General features: G+C 41.6%; 1 long non-coding RNA gene across 2 annotated transcripts; it reads left to right on the plus strand.

Annotated features, from left to right (window-relative positions):
• Positions 1–566: 566 nt before the first annotated feature.
• On the plus strand, positions 567–11,650 carry LOC137418382 (uncharacterized). 2 transcript variants are annotated; one of them, XR_013622030.1, is made up of 5 exons: positions 567–656; positions 3,253–3,375; positions 3,551–3,609; positions 4,521–4,573; positions 11,572–11,650. It is a non-coding gene; the product is annotated as an uncharacterized LOC137418382 (long non-coding RNA). The 2 variants fall into 2 exon arrangements; XR_013622031.1 differs by lacking the exon at positions 11,572–11,650 and adding an exon at positions 5,961–6,001.
• Positions 11,651–12,713: the final 1,063 nt, after the last annotated feature.

Below are 12,713 nucleotides of genomic sequence, written 5' to 3' on the forward strand. Positions count from 1 at the left end.
CTTCCATCCCTAATCTCCATCCACACAGAACACTCTTCATTCATTCCCTGCTCCAGATCGCTCTTTTCTCTTGATACAATGTTGTCCTTTGCCAAGATTGCGACACTTCCTCTGATTTTTCTCTTTCCTTTCACACCTCTACATCGAGTGGCCTTCGATTCCTCTCATTTAGTTAAACCAAGTCTCACTTCCTGCAACTCTATTGTTTATACTCCTTGCTATCTGCTCTCGCTTCAACCTCCTCCATTTTATGTAAACTAATGACTGACATTGGTAGAGGATGTTTTTTAAAGTTTTCTCTTTCTGGAATTTTCTTCCTGCCTGCCCATCACATTTAAATTTGCATATTTCCTTCAACATCATTTATCACCAAATATATATTTTATATTTTAACATATTTATTTATGTTTATTCTCCAGACACAAAACGTGCTTTTCACCAATAAGTGGATCGTGAAGGTCATCGACTTTAAAGCTGCCAGAAGTTTTTTGACACGTGGTGAGAAAATGTTTACCTGCTGTGGCACACGTGGCTATATGGCACCAGAGATCACAGCACATGGCTACGAAGGTCCCCCAGTCGATGTGTGGGCACTTGGCGTCCTGTTCACAAAATTATTTGTTGGACTTCATTTTGATGGACGTAATATTATTGAAGTGAGTATTTTTGAAAATGGTGTCATGATCATGAATGTGGTGTGTAGGAGGTGCCAATTCGAATGGGGTGTTGTGTGAAGGGAGTCTTGAGTATTTCACATACAGTGCCTTGAGAAGGTATTTTTGTTGTGTTTCAGCCTGTGCCCAGGGTCATTGCCCCAATTTTTTAAAAGCAGTATTATATTCTACACATAATCTCTCTATAAACATAGCGCAATGTATACACTTTAGAAATATATATCTTGGTCATTAAGGGCCCCTTCTGAATGGGGGCCTGGCACCGAGGCGCCACAGGAGCCATTGTAAACCTGGCCCTGGAGCTCTAAACGTTCCCCGATATGTGGAATGTAGATCTTCTGGTTATATATGTGACAACTGGAATATACAGACTTGGCATTTAATATGGAATATTTTTTTTGTGGGGGTGAACTTACTTTTCAAGATGACTTAGAACCAAAAAGTTCATTGGAATTATGTTGAAATAATTCTAGATTTTGTTAATGTGACCTTTAAAAGAAACAAAAACCACATTTGACATTTCGAAGCAAATAAATTGATCCTTGAAAGTGATGTAAACTGATATCGAACTCAATTCACGGACAGTACTGTGTTAAACTTCTGTACGTTTTCCAGAAGTATCTCTTTATTTTGCACATTAGCCAAAGTTTTTTTCAAGAAAAACAAAAGCTAAATTATGACTGGGATTACGGACAGTAAAATTACAGTTCAGTACTTCGTGTAACCCCCACGAGCATTCAGGAGAGCACGTACACGTCGAGGCATGCTGTTCACGAGATTTGCCAAGGTTTGGACAGGAATCGCTTGCCATGCAGTGACAATAGCCTGCTGCAATTCACGCACAGATGTAGGCTTCTGGTCCAAGTTGTCGATTTGATGCGTTAATTCTGCCCACAAGTTCTCTATCGGATTCATATCCGGGGACATGGCAGGCCACTCCATATGCTCTACACTACGGTCAGCAAGAAAGTGTTGGATCATGCGAGCACGATGAGGCCGTGCATAGTCATCTTGGAAGACAAAGTTTCCTCGAAAGGCTGCACGAGCAAATGGAAGCAATGTTTCTTCCAGAATGACCCTGTACTTGAACTGGTTCAGGTTTCCATTCAGAACAACCAGGTCAGTTTTGCCCCCTGCATGAAAAGCAGCCCAAAGGGTCACCCCACCACCTCCAGCTTGGACTCTTGGCACTATACAATCTTCGTTGTGGGCTTCATGCACTTGTCTGCGCACTTGGACGCGGCCATCTTGACGATCGACCAGAAATCTAGACTCGTCACTGAAGGTCACGTGATTCCAGTGTCCTGGCTGCCATTGACGGTGCTCTCTGGCCCACTGCAATCGGCGCTGGCTGTGTTGTCTGGTCAGGCATGGCTTTCTCAGGGGACGCCTGGCACGATCGCCTGCTTGAACCAGTCGTTGGTTGACTAGCCTTCTGGATACAGGCACATTTGTCAGTTGCTGCCACTCAGCCCTAAGCCGATTAGCTGACTTGGTACGGCCATTGCAGACTAACCGGTGTAGCTGGTGATCATCTCTCCTTGTGGTTCTGCGTGGACGTCCTGGCCTCGGTATTGGAGTAGGGACTCCCCTCTGAGCATTTCGTTTCAGGATCTTTGACACCTGACCTTGAGTGATGCCATACTGCCGAGCAATAGCACGCTGTTTCATGCCAGAATTTCGTAAAGCCACCACTCCATGACAAACAGCATTGTCAAGTTGACGGACCATCACCAGAGGAAGCGGCAATAACTTTTGTAGACGTGCAGCAGTTGTTTTCCACTAATACAGAACGCAACAACCCTTATATACCCGATTGTGAAGCCAATCGTCAAATGTACCTGTCCTTACATTTTGTCATGCCACCTGTGATATAATCCTGTTATTGACTTCTTGCTGTGAAAGACAATCAGTGACATGGTTCTTTCAACAAAGACATCACCGAAGGGTAAAAGAAACTCATCTGATTGATATACTGAGTTCAGAAAGTAAACCCAAGTCAAGAAAAAAAAAAAATTCCATATTAAATGCCAAGTCTGTATTTGAAATTCAGCATTGATTGTTTTTGAGACTTTTTTTTCTATATCTGTGTATTAACCGCACTCCCCACTTTTAACTTTTTTGCAGATAAATAAGCGTGATTAATACACTGGGAAATACCGTATTATGTGTCGATCAGTGACCAAAGAAATATCGGTCATCCATTTTAAATTCAGCCTGTAACACAACAAGATATTAGAAAAAAAGTCGAGGGGTGTAAATACTTTCTGAAGGCACTGTATCAGGAATAAGCAGCCTTGTCCTCGCTTTGCTCGCCCTCGGCCGAATAAACCCACATATACTGTACTTAATATCCAATTATTCAGCTGAGATTGTTTCTATTTCAGCAAAACTTTTGTGTTGTACACCATAACTTATTTGATGAATGAAAATGTATTTTATGAGTTTTGAGTCAAACCTTTGTTATTTGCATCGGTGAGTGCTTGTTTGGAATATGCTTTTTATGCAAATGTAAGTATTCGATTGCAACGATTGTTTAGGATTCGGTCACAAATACATTTGTTTTGCTTCTTTGCAGACGTCACATGACAAGACTGACTTCATTGTGGGAAACAGTTCACCAACCTTTGCAAGGGAAACATTGGTTTCCCTTCTGACTGCGATGCTTCGGAAGGATCCAATGGAGAGGTTCACTATGACGGTGAGGGATTGATACAGTTTTCAACTGCGGTATTTTACTTGCATGAACAAGAATGTTCACACATGCTGGGGATTGCTGACATCCTGTTATTGTGGATCAAAATGCAATTGCTCACCAGTGCAGGTGATTCCTGATCATGTTTATATTTGATTCCAACACATTCATTGTTTTGCAGGAAGTTGTGAACCACACTTGGTTCAAGGAAAATCACCAGGACCAGGTGGAATCTTTATGGTAACTGGCACTCATTTTTTTTCTCTTTTTACACGTTCCATTCTTGTAGTTTCTCTGCAAAATGGAGTCTCATGGAAGAGCATCATGATGGAGAACGTGAACTTATAATATGGAAGCAGGGCAAGTCTTGAACAAAATAAACACTAACTTCTGGTTCCAGGTCCGAGTGCGTTAGACTTCAATCGTGCCATATGTCTTTCCAGTTTATCAAAGCTAAGGGTTCAGACGAGATCCGTTGTCTCAAAAGTGTAATTCTAAAGATCGTCTAAAGTGTAATTCTAAAGAGTTCTGGAGGGTTCCAAAGCTTAATTGTAAAGGTTTCTAAAGCGTATATTTGATTACAATGGCGACACCACTGGTAGACTTTCAGTCTTGTTTTCTTCTTCTCAGGAAACACTCGCATCTCCAAATACCACACTTGCACCCACTCACGTAACCATAGCCTAACGCTGGTAATTTGCAGCGTGCAGCGGTTCATGTAAACCGGAGGCCTGTGAGGCCTCAGAAACAACACGCAGAGAAATAAACCCATAAGAATTACCCTTTAGAACCCTGTATAATTATCCTTTAGAACTCTCTCGGATTCAAACCCAGGCTAGACAGCTCAGAGGTGAGTGTAGGTGCTTGCAACATGAAGGGGAAAGAAAAAAGTGTGGTTAAAAAAAACAACTCTGGTGATCTTCACATCGTCTTTACCACTTGACACTTCTTGGCTTCATTGTCAACTGTATTTGAAGATGCGCGTTAGGGTAGCACAGGGTAGTGGTGTTGTTTGCTGTCTAAATGTAGCAAACACAAATACCCGATGCAGTCTGTTTTTCATCTCCGTGACTGCTATTTTTATTCTCACATTGTTTCTTATTTGCGACATTTATTTAACGACAGCTTTATGAAATCTTTATTTTCTGCAGGAATGCTGAGCCTAAAGTGACAAATGAATCTGTTGAGGAAGAGTCGCCAACTGGTGAGTTTTGAGAATTAATCTTTTCATGAAATAATTATCGTCTCTTTACAAGTACAACAAGAAAGAGCAATCAGAGATTGCAGACCCTCAATATGATGTGTTTTTAAGGCTTTTGTGTTCAAACAAATATGGCGGTGGAACCACGTGACCGTTGACACCATCTTTTATTTTCTTCACAAATTTATCCCTCTGATGCTCAAGAAATTTCATCTTGATCGGATGAAGTTTTGTACATGTCGAATTATGATGTCATAATGAAGGCACGCACCTATGACATCATAAACAGATTTTATTCCCCATGGAGAGTTCCTTACAATGAGTGATGTCACATTTTTTTCTATTCAGCACTTTTGGAGATATAGAGGTGCAAAGTTTTTCATTTTTTCCAAGATGACGCCCGTACCACGTGACCTTTGACGTCATAATTATCATTAGAAAATTCTACATGAGGAGGTGCTCCTCTGGTGAATTTTTTTTTGTAATCGGATCAACGGTTGCAGAGAAAAGCATCCTCATTTTGTGCGGCCAAACAGACAGACAGACAGACAGACAGACAAACAAATGAAAAATCACTCATGGAGCGACACCTAGCAAAAGAGAACAAAGTAGAATGGCACTCGGTAGAGCATCCTTTTGACCTCACAAATAATTGGTGGTTGAATTATGTGACCTGACATGCAAATCTTCTTCAAGTTAAATTAATCGATGAAAATTGTAAATTTTAGAAGTTTGGCCTATGTTGACCTTTTGGCCGACGTTGATCTCCAAAATAGTTGGTGGTTGAATTCAGTTAGCTGATATGAAAATCCTATTCAAATTTTAAGTCAATCAGATGAAAATTGAGGATTTTGAACTTTTGACTTCAAAAATATATAGGATTTTGTCTGACCACAAACTCTACCGTTTGTTGAAGTTTTGTGAAGATGTTTAAAATTGTGACCTGCAGGCAAGTATAAGTGAGCGGACAGTCACACAAACACACACCAACAAACAAACACACACACACAATCCGGAGTGATGAACATAATTTTTTTTTTTAAATAATTTTTTTGCCAAGTAATAAACGGACCCAAATGCAATACCCTCTCCTCTGGCGAGGGTAATAACGAAAAATATAAACAAAAATCTAAGAGCTTTGAGCAATGTCGACTGGTTGCTGTAGAATAGCGCCCCCTATAAAACTGGATTTGCAAGGTCAAACCTCTTACACATGTAATGTTATTTTGAAAGAAATTAGTTGTTAATTAATGTACCCCAGTGATGTAAACAAATCTGGTAAGTACAGACATATCTTCTTGATGTCTGATCTTAGCTCTCTTTAAAAACTGATCTTAGCTGTCTTTAAAAACCATCAACATATTATTTATCTATATTCTAACCTCCACAGGCTTCAGCCCTGAGTGGAACGAGTCTCTGAGCTGGCTCTTATTACCCTGCACTCAGGAAGCGAAAGGCAGGGTTAAGCATTCGGGTACGTACGTACGTACGTACGTGCGTGTCTGCATTTCAGTAAAGTAAAGTGTGTGCCGTGTCAGCATTTTAAAAATTCATTTTCTCGGCAACCGTTGGTCCGATTGACATGAAATTTTCACCATAGGAGGGCCTCCTGTAGAATATTTTAGTGAATATTATGACGTCACAGGTCATGTGGTATGGGCGCCATCTTGGTAAAACCAAAAAACTTTGCACCTCTATATCTCAAAGACCGCTGCACAGAAATAATTGACAGGTCTCATTGCAAAGAACTCTCCATGCGGAATAACATATGTGAATGATGACGTCAAAGGTGCCGCCGTTATGACGTCATAATTTGGCAAGTAAAAAAAAACTTTATCTGATCAGGATGAAATTTCTTGAGCATCTTCTCGGTATAAATTGATGCCGAAATAAAATTATAATGACGTTTTAGGTTACGTGGTTCGGCCGCCATATTGTTTTGGGCCGTCACTAAAATCCAATTTTCTCCATAACGACTGAACAAATCGAGGCCAAACTTTACAGGCAGAATCGCATACCCATGACGATCAAAAAAGTCACTGAGCATGACGTCATGCGTCACATGGTTTCAGGGTTATGACGTTTTTAAGCGTAAACTTTTAAAACCTAGCTCCTCCCTCATTTTTGATCCTATGGAGGGGAAACATCACAGATGTGTTCAGCATATCAGTCTACTAAAATTACCTTTTGGAATTTGCAATAGGTGACGTGGTTTGGCAGATATAAATAATTAAACGAAAATATAAAAAAATGTATAACTCTTGAACCGCTTCATTGATCGACATAAAACTTTATATTATAGTAGAGGTAATGAAGTGTAACAAGTGTGCAAAATTTCAAGATGATTGGATGTACGGTCTGGAAGCTAGAAGTTATTATTGCATGAAGAAGAAGTCTCTTCTGGAGTGGGCATGGAATTAATTATCACACTGCTCATGACGAGCATGCAAAGTATGGAGCGACCTCACGGGGTCATGTTGACCTCAAATAAAATTCTGATTTCAGATTTGTCTATCGCTAAGGTATATTAACACACGACCAAAACAGATATGGCGAAATTCCGACGATTTTTGACGAAAATATAACGTTTGCGTCTGCATTTCAGTAAAGTAAAGTGTGTGCCATGTCAGTATTTAAAAAATTTAAACGTGGCTCATTGTAAATAACTCCATATGGGGAATAAGTGTTGTTAATGATGATGTCATTGGTGCCATGATTATGATGTCATAATTCAACAGGGACAACGCTTAGTCTGATCAGTTTGAAATTTATTGAGCATGATCTATGCAGCAATTATTTAGAGAATATACATTTATGATGTCATCGCTCACGTGGTCTGGCAGCCATATCGGATTTTAAAAAAAAGATTCAAAAATAGAAAAGTTGGCTCACACCAAGTTGACTGCGCAGGGATAGGGTAGGGTTTTCTCTGAATACCATCTAGTTCGTTTTGTAGTGGAGGATCATGACAGCTTCATGCAATGACTTTGTTGCTCAGTACACACTACCTTTCTCCAGCCTGTGCAGAGGTAAGCAATGTGAGAATGTGAACATTTACTGCCCATATAAAATATTTATTTAAAGGGCTTGGGCAACTGCTGGTACACTGTGCTACATTACTAACTTGGGAATTCTTCTAGAACAAACATTTTTCATCCAGATTCGTTTTCTCAGACACCAATAAACAAGAAGCCAGTATCTGACGTGCTGTGCATAAGAAGCAAATGAAAGGCAAAGCTTTCCTTTTAAATGGTAGATGGCAGATGCCATTTGGTGATGTTCTGCGAAAGGAAGCTTGGTGATTGTAGTTTCACTATATGTACCTGAAATGCTTTCCTTTTTGGTGGGAAAAATCAACATTTAATAGAATTGTCCATGATTTTCTTTCAACAAAAGTTAATCAAAATAGGCAACAATAATAATAACTAGAAGGCATCTCAAAATGCAAAGCTTCTCTGCATCCGCTTTGTAACCGAACTAAACTTGATGAAAACAATAGTTAAAACAAGCCCGTTGTCATGGAAACCGTTGACATGTCAAAGCAGCAAAATCGATTGTTACACACACACACACACACACACACACACACACACACACACACACACACACACACACACACACACACACACACACACACACACACGTGATTGCAAAACCCTATCTTCTATCTTCTGCTGTGCGGGGTACAGGCTCACAATAAAATTTTTTTGCAAAAGGACATGCATAACTATTAATTGTGCATTGTAATCTAAGATTTTAATTTACATGGCAATAACCCAAAGCATCTACAAATTTGTATACAAATAAGTGCACAATCACTCGTCGATACCTAAGCTACCAACCAGTCCTGCCAATGTCCATGAACTCCTCCATCCTCAAAACTTAAAGGTGCCTAACTAATTCCAGTTTAACCTGATCTGCTGTTTCTGCTGCCGCTCACTTTCCAAGGAGATCATTCCGAGCATTGACTGCTTTCTGAGAATAATACCCCTTCCTTATTACTGCCTTAGGCCATGGATCCTGGTCTGATCACCTCTATTCTGCTGAAAAACGCTTCTGCACCTATTTTGTCGATAACCTTCATCATCTTAAACATCTCAATAAGATCCTGTCGTAATCACCTCCTTTCTAATGGAAAATGGCCTGTCTCCTGAAGCCACTCTTGCTAGATTAATCTAGCTAAACCGGGAATTCTGAATCCTCCACATGCTGTATATAGCAGCGACTCAGTCCTTCTTCAGATGTGGTGACCAAAGCTATACACATGATTCAAGGTGAGGCCTCTCAAATTTCGAAACAGTGCGAACACTGTCTATTGAATTGTAATTTATCTCTGTAAACCCAAACTAAAACCCAATGAGCTTTACACCAGGTGGGTTGACTCAGACTGTCATCTTTCTGAGGTTAGCAAAATGAGTATCAGCTTATTAGTACAGTTGGCACTGCATTGACATACTAAATATGCAATTACTTTGATGGGATTTTCAAGACATCAGGAGGTCTTGGTCTTCAAAAGTTCTGCGAACTTACACACCGCCTCCTCCACCCCGCTCATATCAACGACCACCCCCAGATCCTCCTCCTGTGTCACAGATTCCAAGACTGCCCCTCGCATTATGCAGTTCCTATTTTCATTATTTATTCGTCAATTCTGCATGTTCTGAGCCCCGCCTCCTCCACCCCGCCCATATCAACGACCACCCCCAGATCCTCCTCCGGTGTCACAGATTCCAAGACTGCCCCTCGCATTATGCAGTTCCTATTTTCATTATTTATTCGTCAATTCTGCATGTTCTGAGCCCTTGACCTCTTATGAAGGGATATGGTATGTGAACTTCTGCCTGGCAAAGATGAAGACAAAGACTAATTGATGAAATTGATGTCTCATTTCCACAATGCACACACATCTGAACACGGTGATATTCTGTCCATTGTTATTCTGCAGCATTACAAAGATGCCCTTTCCCGCGCCCGCTCCACCTACTACTCTCAAATAATCCACTCTTGCTCCGGAAACCCAAAAGCACTCTTCTCCACAATAAACAAACTCCTCAGCCCCCTGGATACCACCACCCAGTCATTCACAGTCGACAACTGCATTTCTTTCCTTTCATTCTTCCAAAGCAAGATAGACAACATCTACAGCAGCTTAACCACTACTGCACCTGTTCCCCCTCAAACCATCTGCCCCCCCCCCTTGTCCTGCCAACCCCTATCTCAGTTTTCCCCAGTCTCCCCTACTGACCTCTCTGAACTCCTCACAGGAATGAAAACTGCCACCTGCACTCTGGACCCCATCCCCTTCAGCTTTGTTAAGGCTTGCCTTCCTGCTCTCTCTCCACTTATCACTGCAACGATAAACTCCTCCCTGTCTACTGGCATCGTCCCACCATCCCTCAAAATCGCTGCTGTCACCCTCATTCTGAAAAAACCTGGACTCAACCCTGACACCCCAAATAACTTCAGACCCATCTCCAACCTACCTTTTCTGTCAAAGGTTTTGGAACGTGCTGTAGCCACTCAACTCAAACATCACCTCTCTGCCAATAACCTGTATGAAACATTCCAATCCGGGTTCCGCCTCAACCACAGTACGGAAACTGCACTCCTCAAAATCACCAACGATCTTCTTCTCTCCTCCGACGCCGGTAACCTCAACATTCTCATCCTTCTCGACCTCAGCGCTGCCTTTGACACCATCAATCACATCATCCTCCTTACCCGACTTGAAACCACCTTTAACATCACTGGCACTGCCCTTTCTTGGATCAAATCATACCTCCCCGACAGGCACCAGTTCATCTCCATCAATAACTGCAAATCCCCCACCGCTCCCCTCCCCCAAGGTGTCCCCCAAGGTTCAGTTCTCGGTCCCCTCCTCTTCATCCTGTACCTGTTCCCCCTTGGTCACTTAATCCGTCGCCATGGTCTCCAATTCCACTGCTTTGCCGATGACATCCAGCTTTTCATTTCCGCCAAGTCCATTTCCACTGTCACCCACTCTATCCTGACAAACTGCATCACTGAAATAAAATACTGGCTTCAAATCAACTTCCTCAAACTAAACTGTGAAAAATCCGAAATAATCATTATTGGACCAAAAACGCTCACCAAATCCACCCACAACTTCACCCTCAATATCGACGGTATCCCAGTACCCACCTCCCCTCACATCCGGAATCTTGGCATCATCTTTGATCAAACCCTCTCCTTCGATAAACACACTAAACAGATCACCAAGACAGCCTTCTTTCATCTGAAAAACATTGCCCGTCTCCGTCCATCCCTCTCCTCCACAGCTGCAGAAACCCTCATCCACGCCTTCATCACTTCCCGTCTGGACTACTGCAACAGCCTCTTCTATGGTTCACCCTCAAATATCATCAATAAACTTCAATACATTCAGAACTCCGCTGCCCGTGTACTCACCCACTCCCGGGCGTGGGACCACATCACCCCCGTCCTTCGCAAGCTCCACTGGCTCCCCATCTCTCAGAGAATCCAGTCCAAAATCCTCCTTCTGACCTACAAACCCCTTCATAACCTTGGCCCCATCCTACCTGGCTGACCTCCTCCCCAGACACACTCCCACCTGCACCCTCCGCTCTGCTGCTGCCAACTTCCTGTTCCCCCCCCCATCCGGACCAAACTCAGATCCTGGGGGGACAGGGCCTTCTCCATCGCTGCTCCCACACTCTGGAACTCACTACCTCAAACCATCAGAGACTCCTCCTCACTCACCACATTCAAATCATCACTCAAGACCCACCTGTTCAACACCGCATTCAACCCCTGATCGTCTCTTCTCCTTCTCCTTCCTTTCTGTTTGGTTATTTAATTATGTATTTTTGTCTCTTTTGTCTTTGTTTTATGTACCATGTTAAAGCGTCTTTGGGTTTCTTGAAAAGCGCTATACAAAATAAATGTATTATTATTATTATTATTCTTGTTCTTTTCTCTCACAATATCTGGTTTTTGTTCATTTTGCCTCTTCTTTCCAGGATCTTCTCTCAGTCATGGTGAAGATGATGAGCGTACTTCCAGTGATGAACATAGAGTACTTCCAGAGTTCGATGTGGGGCATGTCATGGTAAGCAAGACATTCAATTACCTTTTTCCAGTAATTGCTCGGTTTGAGTCACAGATGCTTTCCTGAAATGTGTGACGATTATCAAAACGAGGTAAATCAAAACAATTTTTATGCCTCCACCGACGAAGTCGCCAGAGACATGTTTTCAGGTTGTCCGTCCGGATGTCCTTCCGTCCGTGTGATCATACGTACGTCTGTGGATCCGTCCGTGATAGGATTTCGTTACTGCGTTAACTTGAGAAGAGCTGAAGGGATCTTAGTCAAACTTGGTGCAGGTATGTATAATGAGTTAAAAATGAACTGATTCGATTTTGGGGTCACAAAGTCAAAGGTCAGAGGTGATGTTAGCTAAAGATCTGTTAACGCGATAACATGTGAACCAGTGATGTGATTCTGACCGTAGTTGGTGGAAGTGCGTATTATGATGCAAAGATGAACTTATTTGATTTTGGCGTCAAGAGGTTCAGGTTGAAGTCTGCGATAGGTCCATAACTTGAGAACGACTGAAGCGATCTAATTCAAACTTGATACAGGTACAGTGCATTCAAAAAGCATTCAGACCCCTTCACTTTTTTCACATTTTGTTATGTTTCAGCCTTATGCTGAAATCGTTTAAATTCATTTTTTCCCTCATCAATCTACACTCAATACCCCATAATGACAAAGAGAAAACAGGATTTTAGAAAGTTTTGCAAATTTATGAAAAAGAAAATGCTGAAATATCACATTGACATAAGTAATTCAGGGCAATTTCTTTCATAATTTCATAATTTCATAATTTATGTTATGACAAAACAATATTAATACCAATAATATCCCACCTCCCTAAGAGGTTTTTCCTCCTTGAGCAAACGTCCAGTCAACGTTTATAAATAGCTTATCATGGCGTTTTCGTGGGAGCTCCGGCCTCCACCGGAAGTAAAAAAATATTATAAACCACAAACACGTTTGATTAGCTTTTTAAACAGTCGCTAATGCTGTTGACACACTAAATTAAGAAATTTGGAGGAATCCCGACATCCGTGAGGTAAGTTTTACTTGCAGAACTGAGCG

Source organism: Myxine glutinosa, chromosome 1 (genome assembly GCF_964187855.1).
Source record: "Myxine glutinosa chromosome 1, kmMyxGlut1.1, whole genome shotgun sequence".
Classification (NCBI taxonomy): domain Eukaryota; kingdom Metazoa; phylum Chordata; class Myxini; order Myxiniformes; family Myxinidae; genus Myxine; species Myxine glutinosa.